Source organism: Lactuca saligna, chromosome 6 (genome assembly GCF_052625555.1).
Source record: "Lactuca saligna cultivar CGN05327 chromosome 6, ASM5262555v1, whole genome shotgun sequence".
Taxonomy (NCBI): domain Eukaryota; kingdom Viridiplantae; phylum Streptophyta; class Magnoliopsida; order Asterales; family Asteraceae; genus Lactuca; species Lactuca saligna.
Window position 1 is genome coordinate 94,019,180 of NC_136422.1, and position 18,972 is coordinate 94,038,151.

An 18,972-nucleotide genomic window follows, 5' to 3' on the forward strand; every position below is an offset into this window, starting at 1 on the left:
ACTAAAGCATAAGCACTTTAGAACACCAATTCTTGCAACTAACTTCAAAAAGGAGTAAGAGGGAGAGAGAGAACAAATTGATCTGATGCGCAGGGACAATGTTTGAAAACTCAAACCTTAAGTTAATGCGTAATGAAGAGAATTGTTATCCAGATTTAAAATGCAATCATGCTTGTATTAATGAAAAGTGAGAACACAGAAAGTAAATATTAATCAGATCTCATATTGATGAAGAACTGATTACAAAATGAGCAGAGAGAAATTGCGAATGAGTAATGAATCACTCGTGCATTCGATTTCTCTACTTCTAACCTCAGTCCCTATTTATAGGAAACCTGAGTGTACAAAAAATATACTAAGTCCTGAACTATAAGCTTCACACAAATGAAGACTTAGTAAAATAACTAACATGCGAAACTAAAGAAACAAACATTTCGACTTTTACAACATCTAGTCACTACAATCTCCCCCTTTGTAAACAGTCGAAACTATTCAGTTTGTGAGATGCTGAATAACAGAGTTCATTGTTCTTCTAATTTCTGAATACCAAGTAATTATATTTTTAAGTTCCTTCTTGTCTCCTTCATTATTCTTTGAGCAATTATTCATACGAACTATGAAATTCGTATATTACGAAGTGGTGTATCTTTCAATCTCTGAGACTTTGAACAAGAACTTCTTAGGCTTCCCCTTTGTATCTTTTCCTGCGAAAACCATGCCAAAAGGTTTAAGGCACATTTCCTCATCTGAATATTTCTTCAATTCTGTTTGAGACAGAGTAGACTCCCAAGGAACTGTGACTTGTTTTCCACGAACTGATGCAAGTTCTTCATCAGTTAACGCCAAGCAATCATAGTAGTTATCTATGAATTTATTGATATGTCGTAACCAAATTTGAACACATTTGTATCATATCCGTTAAATTTATTTTCTTCCATTTCTTTCAGGATTAGAGCCACTTGAATAAGATCATTCAGATTCATCAATGGAAAGTCAGCAATAGTAAAATCAACAGGCTTGTTATCTGCTCAAACAACAAAGTATCGAAAATTTTGAAGCATGTTCTCGAACAGTTCATCCTTCTTAATAGTAAGCAATTTCTTAATCTTCATCAATGACCAAACCTCATCTTGATCCTTCGCAAGTACAACATGAAATATTATTTTCATTGAAGTGTATTCATCAGCATTTTTGAATTTTTCACTAATCTTGTACTGCGTTGTCACAAACATCATCTCATTGATTGGAAAGTCAAGTTGGCATCTGTCTGAATTTGCAACATCATAACTTCTTCTGGTCTTTTTCTCAAACTCATACGGATTACTTCCCACGACTTTAGATTCAATGGTTTCATACGAGTACAACTTCGCAGGATCACCCTTGTTCATTGTTGGTGGGTCATTTGCTCTTTCCCTCATAATACTCTGTACTTGTCTTAATCTTTCCATTTCGGCTTCTGCCTCTGCTTTCTTTTCTTCTTTTGACTTTTCAATAACCACCTATTTGCCTTTTCCAGTAACCATTGTTTGAGGTTTCGCACTCGAACTTCCTCTTTCAGTTGAACCAATGATAATTCCCTTGAGAATTGGCTTTGCTGTTACTATTGTTGAAGGAATTGGTTTCGTGAGTACTGCCAGAGTTGTTTTGAGCTGAGTGGAATGAATCTTCCCAACAGTTTTCGCATCTTCAACTTTACCTCCTTTTATTTCTCCCCCTTGCACCCCTGTGAAAGCAGGCGGGACATTCTTTGGCAACAGTGAAGTAAAATTGGTAATCGGGGCCAACGCCTTTTGGATAGCTTGCTCTAAAGTATTAACTTTGAGAGTTAAAAATTCCAGAGTAAGAATCGTTTGTTCAGAAGGCTGCGAAACACAACTTTTTGATTCAATAACCAACTGAATTAATTTTGAAAACTGCTCCTTGTTCTCTTGATTCTTGGCATCGATCATGTGAGCAGATGGTTGATAATTAGTAGCAAGCTTGGTCACTGCTTCAGCAATAATATCAACACATTTTTGTACTTCTAAATTTTGCGAATGAATATCGTGAATCTCCTTTGCAATTTCTGTCTTTAACTCCTCAATTTTGAAATTAACATCTTCCCTGACCTTCTTCACATCTTGTACAAAAAGAACATGCCGTTCTTTTGTAACAATTTTCAAATCTTTTATAGCACCATCAAAAGATTTTCCTTGAGCTTGAATGCGGAGCTCATTATTCTTATCAGAATCATCAACTTTAGTAATGATACGTTTCTCTGCAGCTTTGATCATAGATTCAACCTCCAATCCCGATATAGATGACTTTGTACCAGCATCAGCTTGTGATTGAATAATGGCATTCAACTTTCGATTCAGGATTTTAAATTGCTTACCTGGCATTAGCATATGATCAGGTATTTCCTCCTCCTCTGAATCAAAGTGTATGGCTTCAAACATTCCTCCAAAACCTCCTCCTTCGGTTTCTTCATCAGACAGAGCTTGCGAAGGTATAGGTTGTGGTGTTTCAGGTGAGTGAGATGGAAACAATGTAGTAAAGGGATGTTTCAAAGGATGATCAAATATGGATGATGTGGTTGTATGTGTATTTGGAAGAGGAAATGGTGGTAATGAAGTAGATAAGATAATTGGCTCTATGAGTTCAATATTTGTGATAGGTGTCCCCGTATTAGATACGTTAACAACCTTATCAGAAATAAGTTCTTCCTCATGAACTGAGGTGTGTGTAACAACTTCAAGTGGAATGGATGTGGTAGTGGAAATTTGCGAAGTAATTGGAAGAGTAACAGTTACCGTTGTGGAAAGGGAAACAGGTTGAGTTTCTGGAACCACTTCATCATCTGATGACTCATTTTGAATAATCAGCTTTCGTGTCTTGTAAAGCTTTTGAGTAATATGCTTCGCAACCTCTGTAGCTCTTCTTCTTTTTGAACTAGGAGAAACAGGAGCTGGAACGTCTCTAAAAATAGCTCCCTTACTACTTACCTAAGTTTTGCGAATAGTAGGTGAAGTAGTTGTGTGTGATGATTTGCGAAGCTTCTTTAATACCCCTGATTTTGTTGGTATAGTTTCCTTCTTCGTTTTGGGAGAAAGCTCATCTTTCTCAACGCCTTCATCCTTCGACACTTTGGAAGATTCATGTTTGTCATTCTTTTGAGCTTTCTTCTTTTTCTTTGAGGACTCAGCACTAACTTCAAGCAACACTCCAGTTCGCACATTAGGATCAAACGTTTTCATGTAGCGAACTAACACCTTATGATTAGACGAAACTTTGCGAAGCATCGCATCAGGAATTTTTGCGACACTTGTGAAGATATTTTCATCATCTTCAACAACTTTGGGAAATTGGTACAAAAAAAATTCTGCAACTTCTCCTTCTTCTGGAACTTGAATACCTTCTTTTGCGTACACTTTTTCTAAAATCAAACTCCAGTATCTTGCACAAGAAATCCCCTTCTTAACACTTGTATTTTCTAGACTTTTGTTGAACTCCTTCCAAAGCTGAGTTCCAAAATCAACACTTAAAATCATAGTAAAGACCCATAACCATGGCATAAACCTCCATTCGTCCCCTGTCTAAACCAACACTCCTCCCGGTCAAACACCTGAGAAAGATTCCAAATAAGAAGTTCCAAATGCACGGTAAGCTTGATTTTCTGAAATCACTTAACTTTTCAAGAGTGGGTTGATGACCCATCTCATTGAACATGAAGATAATCTGTGAATTTGTTGGCTTAAAGAACGGTGGGTTATTTGGAATGTTCAAGAAGTTGATGAACATGTTCTTGGTAAGACGAACTGTCTTGTTATTCACCAAGTTGAAGGTTATTACATCAGTTGTATAGTTGTATGATGCAGTTGATGCCGCCATTGACAACCAAGACATAGGAACATGAAAAGAATTGAACATTGCAGTTGATAATGGTGACCTTTTTAGAGAAACGATCAACATCTTCAATTCTTCTGGATACGATGAAACATTAGGATCAACTTGGTAGTTTGTGCTTTGAATCTTCATAAGAGACTGTGAAATAACTTCATTGGTGTTGGATTGAGTAGCAGCCATTGTTAGGGTTCGAAGAGAAGAAAGAATCAGAGAATTTGGGAATTTTTGTGTTTGATCGCGTAACCGTATAACACCCTCTTTAACCCCCTTTTATACATAACCCTAATTGATTTGAATTTGAAGTGGGATGCATTTAATGATATCCAACCTGGCACCTTGAAAATCGGACCATTACTACGAAAAGTTAGCCATGTTTCAAAAAGCAGCTGTTACATCGCCTAGAAAACCGAGCAGAATACCATACGTCACGTATGCACAACCTGTCAATATTCCCTTTATTGAATTGTCTTCGCATGGAGGCAAGACTCTTTCACTTTTGGGATGAAAAGCGAAGTCATATGCCAGACTTGCGATATCTCCAGTCTAAGTTGGTATTACTTAGAACCTCAAGGATTTCGTGAGTGCAGTGTTCCAAAGAAATAAGATAAGAAGCAAGAAGTTTTTTTTTTTTTTTTTGGAATTTTGTGATGTCAAAAATGCAATTTGACACGAAAGCAGTTAAACCCCAGGAAAAGGTTGCGTCGTTAATCATCAAGAAAGATGATCAACAGCTTGTGTATGTTTCCGTGAATTATAATCGAATACTTTTTGATAAGTATCAAAGGGCTTATTTTAAAAAGGAATTCTTGGGTTGGTTTAAAATTTCGTTACATGTCATCCTAAACGTAAGGTGATAAATTGCAACAGAAATTACTTGTATGACCAGTGTAGTCAGTGACAAGTCAGCTTCAAAAATGTTTATCATGACTTAGGACATTCGAATGAAACTCACATGGAAATCATATTAAAAAAAATTAATGTATTGGATCTTGTTGGATAACAAACATCGTGGGTTTCGAATGTTTGATCAAGACCACACATGCGAAATGAATATGATTTGGAGTTTCGAATTTTGGTACTGGAACAAAAGTTTCGTCAATATCTGGAACAATGTTCCCCATCAATTCCTTAAGTTGTAAGATGTTTGGGTTTTACCTTCATCACGGACTCATGATGTCAGATCATTAACATAAATTTTTTATATATCTAGGTCTCGATTGGTTTGATTAGAGACCTCTCGGACATACGTCTTTGTGTGTGATTTGTGTTAAGATTTTTGTGATGAAAAAGATTGGCTATAAGATCGAATGTACGTCTGTTATTTGTGGACCAAACAGAAAACTGTTTACTCATATTAGAAGAGTAAGGTAGCTCTTTTGACTAATGCGAATACAAGCCTAATTGGGAAGAAATTTTCATGAGATAATTTCATTAAGGCTTTTATTTCTCACACATAGAGTCATATGAGGCTTGGGTCAACATGCTGCAGCATGCTTCTAGGGACATCCTAACTAGTACAAAGTTGAAAGAAATGATACCTTCCCATAGAAACATATTTAAGCATGACCTATTCGCATTCTGCTCTTGACAAAAACTAAAAACACACACAACTTAAAGAACAAAGAGAAAAAAAAATATTTTGGTTTTTGAATTTTTTGAAAATAAAGACATAACAAAATAAAATCTTTTTGGATTTTTGGATTTTCAAAAATAAAAACAAAACAAAAGAAAATATTTTTGATTTTTCAAGTTTCTTACAAAAAAAATATCAATGGAACCTTAGTTACCAGATGTGAGAATGCGAAGCCTCTTAATGCACAGTAACTTCTGAATGGTTTTGTCTCAGAGCTGCTGAATGGACCTTTCATTCTTGAGTTATTGATTTTGAAACTGAATTCACATCAATCATCCCCAAACCTGCTAAAATTCTTACAAAAGATTTTTCATCAGGAGGTTTAGTAAAAATATCAGCAAGTTGTTCAGTGGTTTTAACAAAATGTATTTCAATATTCCCATCTTCCACATGATCTTTGATAAAATGATATCGAAGAGCTATGTGTTTTGTCTTTGAGTGTTGTACTGGATTATGGCAAATGCGAATTGCACTTTGAGAATCACAATACAAGGGAATGTTTTTCATGTTTATCGCATAATCACGAAGTTGACTTTGAATCCAAATGATTTGCAAAGTGCAAGCAGTAGCTGAAATGTATTTAGCTTCAGCACTTGATATAGCAACACAAGTTTTCTTCTTTGACTATCAACTCACCAATTTTCCATCCAATAGTTGACACCTACCACTTGTACTTTTTCTATCCAAAGTGCATCCTCCTAGATCAGAATCTGAAAAAGCTTGAATGAAGAATCCCGATTTTGCAGGATACCAAAGTCCTAACGAAATTGTTCCCTTAAGATAGCGAAAATTATTTTTCACTGCAGTTAAGTGAGGTTCTCTAGGATTAGCTTGATACCTAGCACAAGTACACACAGAAAACATAATATCAGGTCTACTTGCAGTTAAATACAATAAAGATCCTATCATGCTTCGACAAAGTGTTAAATCAACAGCAAGAGTATCTAACGAAGGAGTTAGTCTTGTTCCCACTGCCATTGGTACTCTAAGCTTCGTGCTATTTGTCATTCCAAACTTTTCAAGCAGATTCTTTGTATATTTTTCTTGGTTGATTAAAATTCCATCCCTATTCTGTCTTATATTTAAAACAAGAAAATTGTTAATTTTTTCCATCATGCTCATTTCAAATTTACTTTTCATGAGATTTTCAAATTCAGTAGACAATGTTGGGTCAGTTGAGCCAAAAATAATATCATCAACATAAATTTGTACAAGCATAAGATGATTCCCAACTTTCTTGTGAAATAATGTGGGGTCAATTGATCCTTGTTTAAATTTAGATTGCTTCAAAAAATTGGTAAGTGTTGCATACCAGGCTCTTGGTGCTTTTTTTAACCTATAAACTGCTTTGTCTAAGATGTATACATGATCAGGATGTTCTTCATTGTCACAACTAGAAATTTTGTGTCATATAAGCTATATACTCAAGTAAAGGTTGAATCAAAAATTTTAAAGCATGTTTGATGCCTATTATGTAACATCAAAATTTCAATCAAATACATCATACAAGTACTACACATAGTCGTCAAACAATTGGAAACCCTAGAAGTTCTTGTTAAATCCATGTTTGGACTAGAACTTCCTTATTGGACCTAAGTGGACCAATAAGCTTCCAATTTGACTATTATGGGCTTAGAACCCTTAAATGGGCTCTAATTGGACCCACATCTATTTATTTCAACATTTTGGGCCATATTGGGCCTAGAATGAAATGAATTAAAAGCTTTGATCCATGATTAACTTAATCTAGCTTAATAGTGCATAAAAATCACAATTTTATCTATAAGGCCAATGATCACCCAAACTAACTCTAATATTGGGCTTAGGGGCAAAAAGCCCAAAAACCTTTCTTCCTTTCCAAATTCTCGGCCCAAGGCCCAAACCCAAGGAAGGTTGAAGAGTTGACTTGCCATTGCCACCTCATTTTTATCTTTTGGACATCCATGCCACATATCACATATACCCATGCATACATCACCTCAAAGTCACTCTTCTTCTTCTCTCCCACTCACTCTCGGCCGAGCAACACCCACACACACACAAATCTCTCACAAACTCTCTCTAGATCACTCAAGGCTTCTTTCTTCTTCTCCATCCAAAATCTCGAGATTTAGGAAGCATTCAAGGGAGTTCTTCCACAAAAATCATCATCTAAGGTAAGGTTTTGCTTGGATCTATGACTTGTATTCCTTGTTTTATCAAAAATCTCTTCCTAATCCATGCAAAAATCGTGATCTTGCACTCTAGAAAACTCCATAAACTCGAAAACTTCATCAAGGAGTGCAAAGGCCAAAAATCACTTCATTTCTTCCATTCTTTCTTCAAAAACCGAATCAACACCCAAGGTGAGTTTCATACCCCCTTATTTTCGGTTTTTATAAGTTTTTGTGGGGGAGAATACAAGCAAAGGTGTAGATCCATCATTATGTGTATGTTGTGGTTGATTTCTATGCTTATATGTAGGTTTTGTATGATTTTGATGCTAGATCTAGTTATGAAATGCTAAAAACCGAGATATGTATTTCATTATAGCATAAAATATACTACTACATGCAAAGTATACTAAGAAAAATAGCCAAATGGCTTGACAACACTTAATTTGGGCTAAAAACTCATTTTTTGACATAAAATGTTGAAAATACAAAGTTGAAGAGCCTAAAATGAAATATTTCGAAATCTGATGGGTGAGATGAGTCAAAACAGTTTACATAATGTATTTTCTGAAAATATACTATTTGGAGGGTTAAAAACATAAATTCCAAGCTTATTGGGCTAAATATGACATTTTTGGCCCAATGAGGCCCAATATGCGAAATTTTCTAATTTGGAGGACCAAAACTGCATTTTTCTGTAAAATAGTGGACTATAAGTGTTCCATGTACTTTTCAAAGGTTTAAAATGCTTTTCAAATTTAAAAAGGACCAAAGTTGCAAAAATTTTCCAAATTGGGCCAAAAATGTAAAAATTGCGAAAAAGAGGGGTTATAACCGAGAAAACTGCAATTTCAAGGACTTAAGCTGTTTTCTATGAAAAATATGCTGGAAAATACTTATTTCAATAATTTTTGGTGTTAAAATGTCAAGAAAATTGATTTAAGGACCAAACCGGAAAGTTTTTAAATAAAGGGGTGAAAAGGGTAAATTTTACAAATAAGGAGGGACTGAAAACAGAAAATTCTCAAGGCTAGTTCAATACATGCAATTTGACCAAATGATGGTACCACGCCTATCGACGAAATACAATACATTACAATACCAAAAGTCGTTGTCAAACGAATTGGTTCGGTCTCGAACCAATAAAAATCCGAAACTACTAACACGACGACATTACGACATTACGATTCATAACTAATAACGATTGGGAAGTCACTATACATGCGAGTGTGCACAGACGTCTACGCACCATCTTTGGGCCCCAAAAGTGTAAAATCTTGTTTGTTGAGCCTAGCTAGCCCAATGACCTGATCTTAAGGCCCAAAGACCTCTCTCTTACGAAGTGTTGGGTTTTACCGATCCGACATAACGTAAAAGGACTTTCAATGGAAAACATGCTGCTGGTCCCCAAGGGTCCTTCAGTGCTGCTAGTAAAGTCTGTAACTCACGATTGCGGGTTGGGCTTTGGGCCCTTCGCAATTGCAATGGTCTTGAACGACGCGGGGAAATACCGAGGGTTTCGCACCTTCTCTTCTTCCCTCCGGTCGTGGGACTACACAAGTCCGGGAGGATTGAGTTGTGTGAAGAATTACGAGTGACGCCTAATGGATCGCTTGTAAGGTTGTCGATTGGACGTTTTCATTAACGCACGTCACAACACTTCACCACCCACTATATTCTCAATGCCTCCGGAGCTCAACGGTTTCCTCTAACGCAACGAAACAACGGTACATAAACTAAGTAAAGCAAAGTGATAGGAAAACATCGGGTTTTCCTAGGGTTTTCAACAATTAAAATTATGAATTACCGGTCGAATTTCACAACTCTTACGCTTACATCTATAGAATTCAAACAAGCATACTCATGGATCATCACATATTTTTACACTATTCTATTTTTAGAAAATATCGGATTTTCTGATGGTTTTCAAACAATACATTGGATTTCAAACACTACTTATGAACTCACCAACATTTCATATGTTGACGTTTTCAAAATACTTGTATTCTCAGGTAACAGATAAGGTGAAGGATGATTTGTACTCTATGACGTTTTGCTGTGGTTTAAGTAGTATCAAACAGTTATTTTTTTTTTTGAGAATGTAATGTTTTGAACAATGTAATGAATGTAACATTACCAGTTGTATCATTCCAAATGTTGGTGATGTATAATGTTATGTTTCATGTATATGCATTGTGATGGTATTCAATGAGTCACGATAGCCCTCGGACGTTTCCGCCGTCTGGTTCAGGGGTGTGACATTCATTTACAAATCCTGGTGGTTATTCAACATAGATTGATTCTTCTAGTTCTCCATTTAAGAATACACACTTAACATCCATTTCAAAAACATCAAAGTCTTTGTGAGCTGCATAAGCTAAAAATATGTGAACTGCTTCGAGTCTTGCAACAGGAGCAAATGTTTCTTGATAGTCTACTATTTCTTGTTGCGAATATCCTTTAACAACTAGTCTAGCTTTATTTTGAATAATATTGCCATCTTTGTCGGTTTTATTTTTAAAAATCCATTTTAATCCGACAATTGAAACATTAGAAGGTTTAGGAATTAATCTTCCAACCTTATTTCGTTCAAATTCAGCCAGTTCAGATTGCATAGAAACAACCCAATCTGAGTGTTCCATAGCATCCTTTACTGTCTTTGGCTCTATTTTCGAAATAAAAACATTAAACATACACAACTCTTGGTTTGCATTCAGTACCTCATTTTTCGCACGAATTTGAGCTCTTGTCAACACACAATCTTTTGGATTCCCAATCACCTGTTCTTTGGGATGATTCCTTGTCCATTTCTCAAGTGGTGGAAAATCAGGATTAAATTCCAATGGTGCATCTTCGTACAAATCTTCATTTTCGGATCCTGCAACAGATAAATTATCTTTTAATTCATGAAATTCATCATTTTCATCAAGATTAATTGTCTCTGTTGCATCATGCTCCCCCCTCAACATGATGTTCATCTTGATGCTCCCCCTCAAAATGATGTTCCTGTTGAAATTGCGAATGCTCCCCCTCAAGTTGCTGATTCAAATTTTCATTCTCCCCCTCGAAAGTTTGCTCTCTTTGTGCATTGGTGATCGTATTCTCCCCCTCCATACGAACTTCAGGCACACTTTCGCAAGATCCACAATCACTCCCAAACACATGTTGGTCGTATCTCAAATAAATATAGTTGATCAGGCTATATTTATCCCATATATTATTACATAACTACTCAGGTTTGACCGTAGTGTCCAACTCATCCAAATACTTTTATATAATTTCTTACTGTGATACTATTTCTGGTATGTATGCATGTTCGTATGCTTCTTATAAAATACTTAAATTTTAAAAGTATACTTTTAGTCAGAGCACTTATGCCCCATTGTATTTATAGTTGTATATCTTACATGGCATGATATACTTAGTTCACTATAAACAATGCTCTGATACCAATCTGTCACATCCCAAAACGAGACGGCGGAAACGTTCGGGGGCGGAGGATGTCATGTACATTATCACAACAATTGAATAATAGTAATCAAAGTAAAAAACAACCATTGCATTGATAATATAGTGTTTACATTGAGTTTGGAACATTGTTTGTATAACACCAAAATGTATAGCAAAAACTATAGATGAGACACCATGAATGCTCTGTCTTTTCAAAAACCTATAGTGTATCTATCTACTAGTTCCTTGAGAATACAAGTGATTTTAAAAGTGTATCAACATTTAAGTTGGTGAGTTCATATGTATGTTTTTGTCACAAAAAGCTTGTTTTTGTTCTTTGAAAATGTTAAGGTGCCGTTCCATAAAATCCAATATTTTATTTAGTAAATGAAATGTAGTCTTAGGCCTTTAGACCGAAAAGTGTGTTCGTTACTGTACTGTGATATAGTATACCGTAGTCTTATTAATAAATAAAAATATATCATGAATGTTTCCTTAAGTTGTATGTTGTACTTGTGTACTCTATACTAGAAAATTAGTGTATCCTAGTAGTGTTTGTATGAAAACCTTTTGTATGAGTACTTTGAATCCACCAGATGTAGTGTAAAGTAATGTATTGTAGTTTCATTATTTAAAATAAAACCTTTGAAGAAGTGTTAATCCCGTAAACAATGTTTTAGTTGATACTATTGTGAGTTTCATATAACCATGCTAATATGTCTTAGTGGCCTCTACGATGTTCTTCAGGCGTTAGAATATTATGAAATTTGTCACCCTAGGCTTGCCGGCCTAGCTTTTGCAAGCAGCTTAGGTGCGAGATTGTCAGTCCCGTATAGATTTATACACAAATTCACACTCTCCCTCCAGGAGACTCTGGTTATAATTTATACGACTTGAACATGTACCCTTGAAACATCCCTAAAACACAAACCAAGAATTTTGTAACATCCCGGAATCGCAAGAGTAGAGTTGAAGGGTTGAAAGTGTAAGTTTTGGAGGGCGAATCGGCGAGTCACATGGATGGACTCGGCGAGTCAGGTCGCGACTTTGGTCGCGTGTCAAATGGCCTACTCGGCGAGTCCAAAGATGGACTCGGCGAGTAGGTGCTGGGTGAAGAAAAACCCTAAATCCGGGGAATGAGCCCTATATAAAGATCATTATGTTCCTCCACAGCCTCCTTGATTGTAACAGCCCGGAATTTCAGGTATTTTTATAATATTGTTTTTGGGGTGTTTTAGGAAGGGACTCGGCGAGTTGGAGCCAGACTCGCCGAGTAGGACCACAGACTGGGTCGCGGGTTCGCGACTGGACTCGACGAGTCCATTATGGACTCGGCGAGTCTGCGCTGTTCAGCGGAAACCCTAGCCGTTTGGTTTTGGATCGTATATAACGCCTTTTAGGCCGTCATTGTCTGTCTTTTAGCCGATTGAGAAGAACCCTAAGCATCTATGGACATCTAGAGCAAGATTTGAGGCTATTGGAACTTTGAAGAGATTGTTGGGCAAGAAGGAGAGGAGTTTTGGCTAAAGGAACAGCAAGGGATCCGAGTTCTGAGGTTTGGGGACACAGAGAGTACGTGTTTCAGGTAATACTTCGGATCATTCCTGTTATTTTGATGTGTACACGGATTTAGGGTTTATGAAACCCATTTGGTGATTTGATGGATTATTATGTTGTTACCCAAACGTTTATACCCCAGTAATAGGATGTTTAGAGGTCCAGAAAGTCCCATGATTGTGTATTTCGGGACCATACGTATTTCAGGAAGCAGTTGATCGACTGCATGGCATGGACTCGCTGAGTCCAATGAACAGACTCGGCGAGTAGCTTGAAGATTCACTGGGACTCGCCGAGTTGTTCTTCAGACTCGGCGAGTGGAGTCGGGGTGGCCCCACGATTCTTCCACGTGGATCTCGTCGAGTCAAGGGGGATACTCGACGAGTAGAAAGGGAATATCAGGGAAAGTTGGAGAGGACGTCTCAACTCGTCGAGTCACCTTTGCACTCGACGAGTCCGGTCCAGTTGACCGTTGACCAGAGTTGACCTGCATATAATTTCTTAGGGCCAGCTGTCTTGAATGATAAGAGTATTAATAAGGGTATATGGTATTATAGGGAGTCTGCAGATCGGCGGATCGAGTGCGAGTGATTTCAAGAGTTGATAGTTTTCATTACCACGAGGTGAGTCTTCTCACTATACTACACCCGGAAGGGTTTGACTATGAGACCGGAAGGTCGGATATGATATGTGTCATTTATGCTATAAATAGAAAGGTAGTTGCTATGCATGCTATGTGTGTTAATGGGCCGGAAGGCAATATGTTATGTGACAGAAAAGTCAGGTATGATATATGATACATGTGTTTATGTGTTAGAGTAAATGTATTATGTGTTGTATATGTTTATGGGCCGGAAGGCAATACGTTATGGGCCGGAAGGCGATATGTTACGGGCCGGAAGGCAATATGTTATGGGCCGGAAGGCGATTATTTTACGGGCCGGAAGGCGAAGTGTTGTGGACCGGAAGGTCAGGGCCTGGAAGGGCGTCTGTGTGTAAGTCGTATACTGGGGAACTCACTAAGCATTTATGCATACAAGTTGTTATGTATGTGTTTCTGGTACTAGCGAGGACCGTGGGAAGGCGCCGGCATGATGCATACACACTGCTGCTATTTGAGATCTTGGGGATTTTATAAATGTATTTGATATGAATCATGGAATAAATACTATTGGTTGAATGAAATCACTTTATTTTAAATGAAAAAAATTATTTGAAAATTTGCGTTGTTACAATTGGTATCAGAGCTAGGTTTGAGAGATTCGGGTGTACCTTCGGGTGTAACTGAACTCAAACCGAGGATTGAGGAAAAATCTTTTAAAAATAATAAAGACATAAATTTTTATAAATGGTAAAGTGGTAAACAAGAACGGAGCAGTGTGTACGATCAGCCAGCGCCCGAACGGTAAAGATCCCCAGAATACCTTACAATGTTATGTTATGCACTGAATTATGAATTGTTATGCATGCTAGAAGACTAGGTATTCATGATAGGACTAGAATGGCCTGTTTTGTGATGCCTTAGTCTAGGGAGTTTGCTTATATGAGATATTCGATAGCGTGCAGGTAGATAGTGCATACTAGAGGTAGAGTACTCACTATTCGGGGTTTGGGGAGGAAGATTTGGGATGAATACTGACACGGTGTGGTCGGTAGTATTGGGCCCGTACTACCGAAGACACCGGGTCGGTGGAAGACCCAAGTAAGAATCCCTGGATATCGGAGACTGAGTAGGGTTGCGTTATCGAGTACAATTGTACTTGATGGAGTCTTTGATAATTTTATGTTGTATTTCAGAGACATCATGTTTACCACACGTCATGGGGCGAGTTCGAGCAGTGTGAGCGACAAGGATATTCGTCAGATGATTCAGGAGGAGGTAGCTGCAGCGATCCGGGCTGAGATCCCGTAGATGTTTGGGTCTATTAAGACCACACTGATGGAGACGTTTGAGGAGCGGTACGCCGCACTGACTGAGGCTGCAGCCGCTGCCGCTACCGCAGCTGTGGCCGCTGCCAGGCCGCAAGGGGGCGATTCGTTGCTGTTCCGGGAATTCAGCAACACGAAACCCCCTGAGTTCGATGGGACGCAGGATCCGATTGCTGCGATGAGGTGGATCGCCGACATTGAGGGTGCTTCTACACTTGCTCATGCCCGGAGCACCTAAGGGTACGGTTCGCCTTGAACCAGCTCCGTCTGGGAGCGAAGGATTGGTGGAAGTTCGTGACGGCGAACTTCACTCTGGCGGAGATTACAGCGGTAACATGGGAGAGGTTTACTGAGATGTTCAGGGATGAGTACGTTCCCCCAGTGGAGAGGGAACGATTGATTCAGGAGTTCTTGACCCTTAAGCAGGGTACTGATTCCGTTGCGGTGGTCACACGGAAGTTTCACGAGAGGGCGATGTTCTGCCCAGAGCTGGTGTCTACAGAACAGTCACGGATGAGCCGATATTTAAGCGTTTTGAGGAGGGGTATCCGGGAGTTTGTGTCAAACTCCACCTATCGTACTTTCACTGAGCTTCAGGCGAACGCCAGGAAGCGCGAGATCGAGTTGGAGACTCAGGCCAGGGAGGAGGCCGAGTCTCGGCAGGTGGACCGACGACCGGCTCAGTCTCAGCCGGCAGCCAAGCGGATCAAGTCCGCTGATTCGAGGATGGGAGGTCCGAAGGGCCGCACTTGTGGAAAGCGCGGCAAGGGTCATGAGGGGGCGTGTCGAGCTGGTGGTTGCTACAAGTGTGGCAAGGAAGGACACATTGCCAGGGATTGTCCTAAGGGGTTAATGGTTTGCTTTCACTGCAACCAGACAGGCCATCGGAAGGCCGAGTGCCCGCAGCTTCGTCAGGGATCTACACCTACTACCAGGACTACTGAAACCCGACCGGCGAAGGTCGAGGCCCCGAGGGCTCGCGGGAGAGCCTTTCAGCTGACTGCGGAGGAGGTCCGCGCTGCGCCCGATGTTGTGGCAGGTATGCTGTAATTCACGTATTTACCTTAAAGTCGAAATGTTATGCTTATGTTAATGTATGTGTAGGTACTTTTCTTGTGAACTCTATGCCTGCTCTAGTGTTATTTGATTCGGGTGCGAGTAGATCCTTTGTATCTTTAGCTTTTAGTCAGCATATCAGCATTAGTCGTGAGCCGTTAAGTCGGCCTCTGAGCGTTTCCATAGCGGCCGAGAGGGTGGTTTGTGCCACGGAGGTTCTTCGGGGATGCGTACTAGAGATTTTCGGGGTAGCGTTTCCGATTGACCTAATTCCTATTGCGATGGGGGATGTCTGTGTCATCGTGGGCATGGACTGGTTGAGCCGATTCAGCGCTGTCATCGACTGTGAGCGCCAGCTGGTGACTATACGAGACCCTAGTGGGGGAGTTCTTACGGTATACGGCGAGGGTACCCGTTCGGGATCAGCTTTTTGTTCGGCCGCTAGGGCGAGGCAATGCCTACAGCAGGGATGTAGAGGTTTTGTGGCGTATGTGATGGATACGCGGGAGGCTTCCGAGAGACCGAGGACAGTGGAGGAGGTTCCATTGGTGCGCGAGTTTCCAGATGTTTTTCCTGAGGAGTTGCCGGGAGTACCTCCTGCGAGGCAAGTAGAGTTTGGTATCGATCTGATTCCGGGGGCTGCGCCTATTGCGAAGGTGCCTTATCGTCTTGCACCTCCAGAGATGCAAGAGTTGTCCTCGCAACTCCAGGAGTTGCTGGGGAAGGGATTTATTCGGCCGAGTAGCTCGCCGTGGGGAGCACCGATTCTGTTCGTCAAGAAGAAGGATGGTTCACACCGGATGTGCATTGATTACCGGGAGTTGAACAAGGTGACGGTCAAGAACCGCTATCCGTTACCTAGGATCGATGATCTATTCGATCAGTTGCAAGGGGCATCTTGGTTTTCCAAGATCGATTTGAGATCAGGGTACCATCAGGTAAGAGTGCGGGATGAGGACGTCCAGAAGACAGCATTCAGGACGCGGTATGGGCCCTACGAGTTCGTGGTGATGCCTTTCGGGCTCACCAATGCCCCGGCAGTGTTCATGGACCTCATGAATAGGGTATGCAGGCCGATGCTGGATCGATCTGTGATTGTATTTATCGACGACATCCTAGTGTATTCGCAAACTAGAGAGCAACATGAGGGACATTTGAGGGAGGTCCTTGAGGTATTGAGGTCAGAGAAGCTATATGCAAAATTCTCCAAATGTGACTTCTGGTTGCGAGAGGTCCAATTTCTTGGACATGTTGTTAATCAGGCAGGGATATTGGTCGATCCGGCCAAGGTGGAAGCAGTGATGAGTTGGGAGGCACCGAAATCACCTTCCGAGATCAGGAGTTTCCTTGGGTTGGCGGGGTACTATCGGAGGTTTATTAGGGACTTCTCCAAGATCGCGGTACCGCTCACCAGATTGACCCGGAAGGGTTTTACATTCTCATGGGGACCCGAGCAACAGACTTCCTTCGAGACACTACGTCAGAGACTGTGCGAAGCCCCGGTATTAGCCCTCCCGGAGGGGATGGAGGATTTTGTCGTATATTGCGACGCATCGATTTCGGGACTGGGTGCAGTGTTGATGCAGAGAGGCCATGTGATAGCCTATGCATCGAGGCAATTAAAGCCTCACGAGGCGAGATATCCCACGCATGACTTAGAGTTGGGGGCAGTAGTGTTCGCTCTCAAGATTTGGCGTCACTACCTGTACGGGGTTCGTTGTACTATATACACGGACCATAAGAGTTTGAAGTATTTGATGGATCAACCCAACCTAAATATGCGTCAGAGGAGATGGTTGGACGTGGTTAAGGATTATGACTGTGAGATCCTATACCACCCAGGCAAGGCTAACGTGGTAGCCGACGCATTGAGTCGTAGGGCGGAGAGCACTCCATTGCGAGACGTATGTCTGAGACTGACGGTAATGTCTCCAGTATTAGATGCTATTCGTGGGGCAAAGGCCGAGATTGTGAGATCCGAGATGCAGAAGAAAGAGCGGGTCGTTGGGTTAATTTCAGAATTCGTTAAGGATGGACGAGGACTCCTGACGTTTCAGGGTCGGATTTGGGTACCATTCGTGGGCGGTACGCGTGCCACTTTGATGGAGGAGGCTCATAGATCGAAATTCTCGATCCATCCCGGTGCTACGAAGATGTATTTGGATTTGAGGAAGGAATATTGGTGGCCTTGTATGAAGAGAGACGTCGCATGGTTCGTTGAGAGGTGTTTGACCTGCCGTAGGGTTAAGGCCGAGCACCAGAGACCGCATGGTAAGTTGCAGCCCTTGGAGATTCCTGAGGGGAAGTGGGAATAGATTACTATGGATTTCATCACCAAATTGCCGAGAACTGCCAGGGGAGTCGATGCAATTTGGGTGATTGTGCATAGATTGACGAAGAGTGCACACTTCCTTGCCATTAGCGAGAGTTCATCAGCGGAGAAGTTGGCGGAGTTATACGTGAGAGAGGTAGTATCTCGGCATGGAGTGCCGATCTCGATTGTTTCAGACCGTGATGTACGCTTCACTTCCAGGTTCTGGAAGAAATTCCATGAGGAGCTGGGTACTAAACTGCATTTTAGTACCGCATACCATCCCCAGATAGACGGTCAGGCGAGCGGACGATTCAGACATTGGAAGACATGCTTAGAGCGTGTGTGTTAGACTTCGGGGGTAGCTGGGATGCGCATTTGCCTTTGGCTGAGTTTCCCTACAACAACAGCCATCATTCGAGCATTGGTATGCCACCTTTTGAGTTGTTGTATGGTAGGAGGTGTCGGACTCCCATTTGCTAGGGAGAGGTGGGACAGAGAGTGATGGGCAGTACAGAGATCGTACTCCAGACGACAGAGCAGATTCAGCAGGTTAGGCAGAGGTCATTGACCGCCCAGAGCCGACAGAAGAGTTATGCGGACAGACGCTGGTCCGAGCTGGAATTCCACGTTGGCGACTTCGTTCTCCTGAAGGTTTCTCCTTGGAAGGGAGTGATCCAGTTCAGAAAGAGGGGCAAGTTGGGGCCCCGGTTCATAGGTCCATTTCGTGTAATTGCAAGGGTAGGTCGGGTAGCTTATCGGTTGGAGTTGCCAGCAGAGTTGGGACAGATTCACAATACCTTTCACGTATCACAGTTGAGGAAGTGTATAGCCGATGAATCGGCAGTGGTTCCATTAGAGGATATTCAAGTGGATGCGAGCCTGAATTACGCCGAGAGACCGGTAGCTATCAGGGATCGGAAGATCAAGGTTCTGCGAAACAAGGAAGTACCTCTGGTGTTGGTTCAGTGGCAACACCGGAAAGGATCAGAGATGAC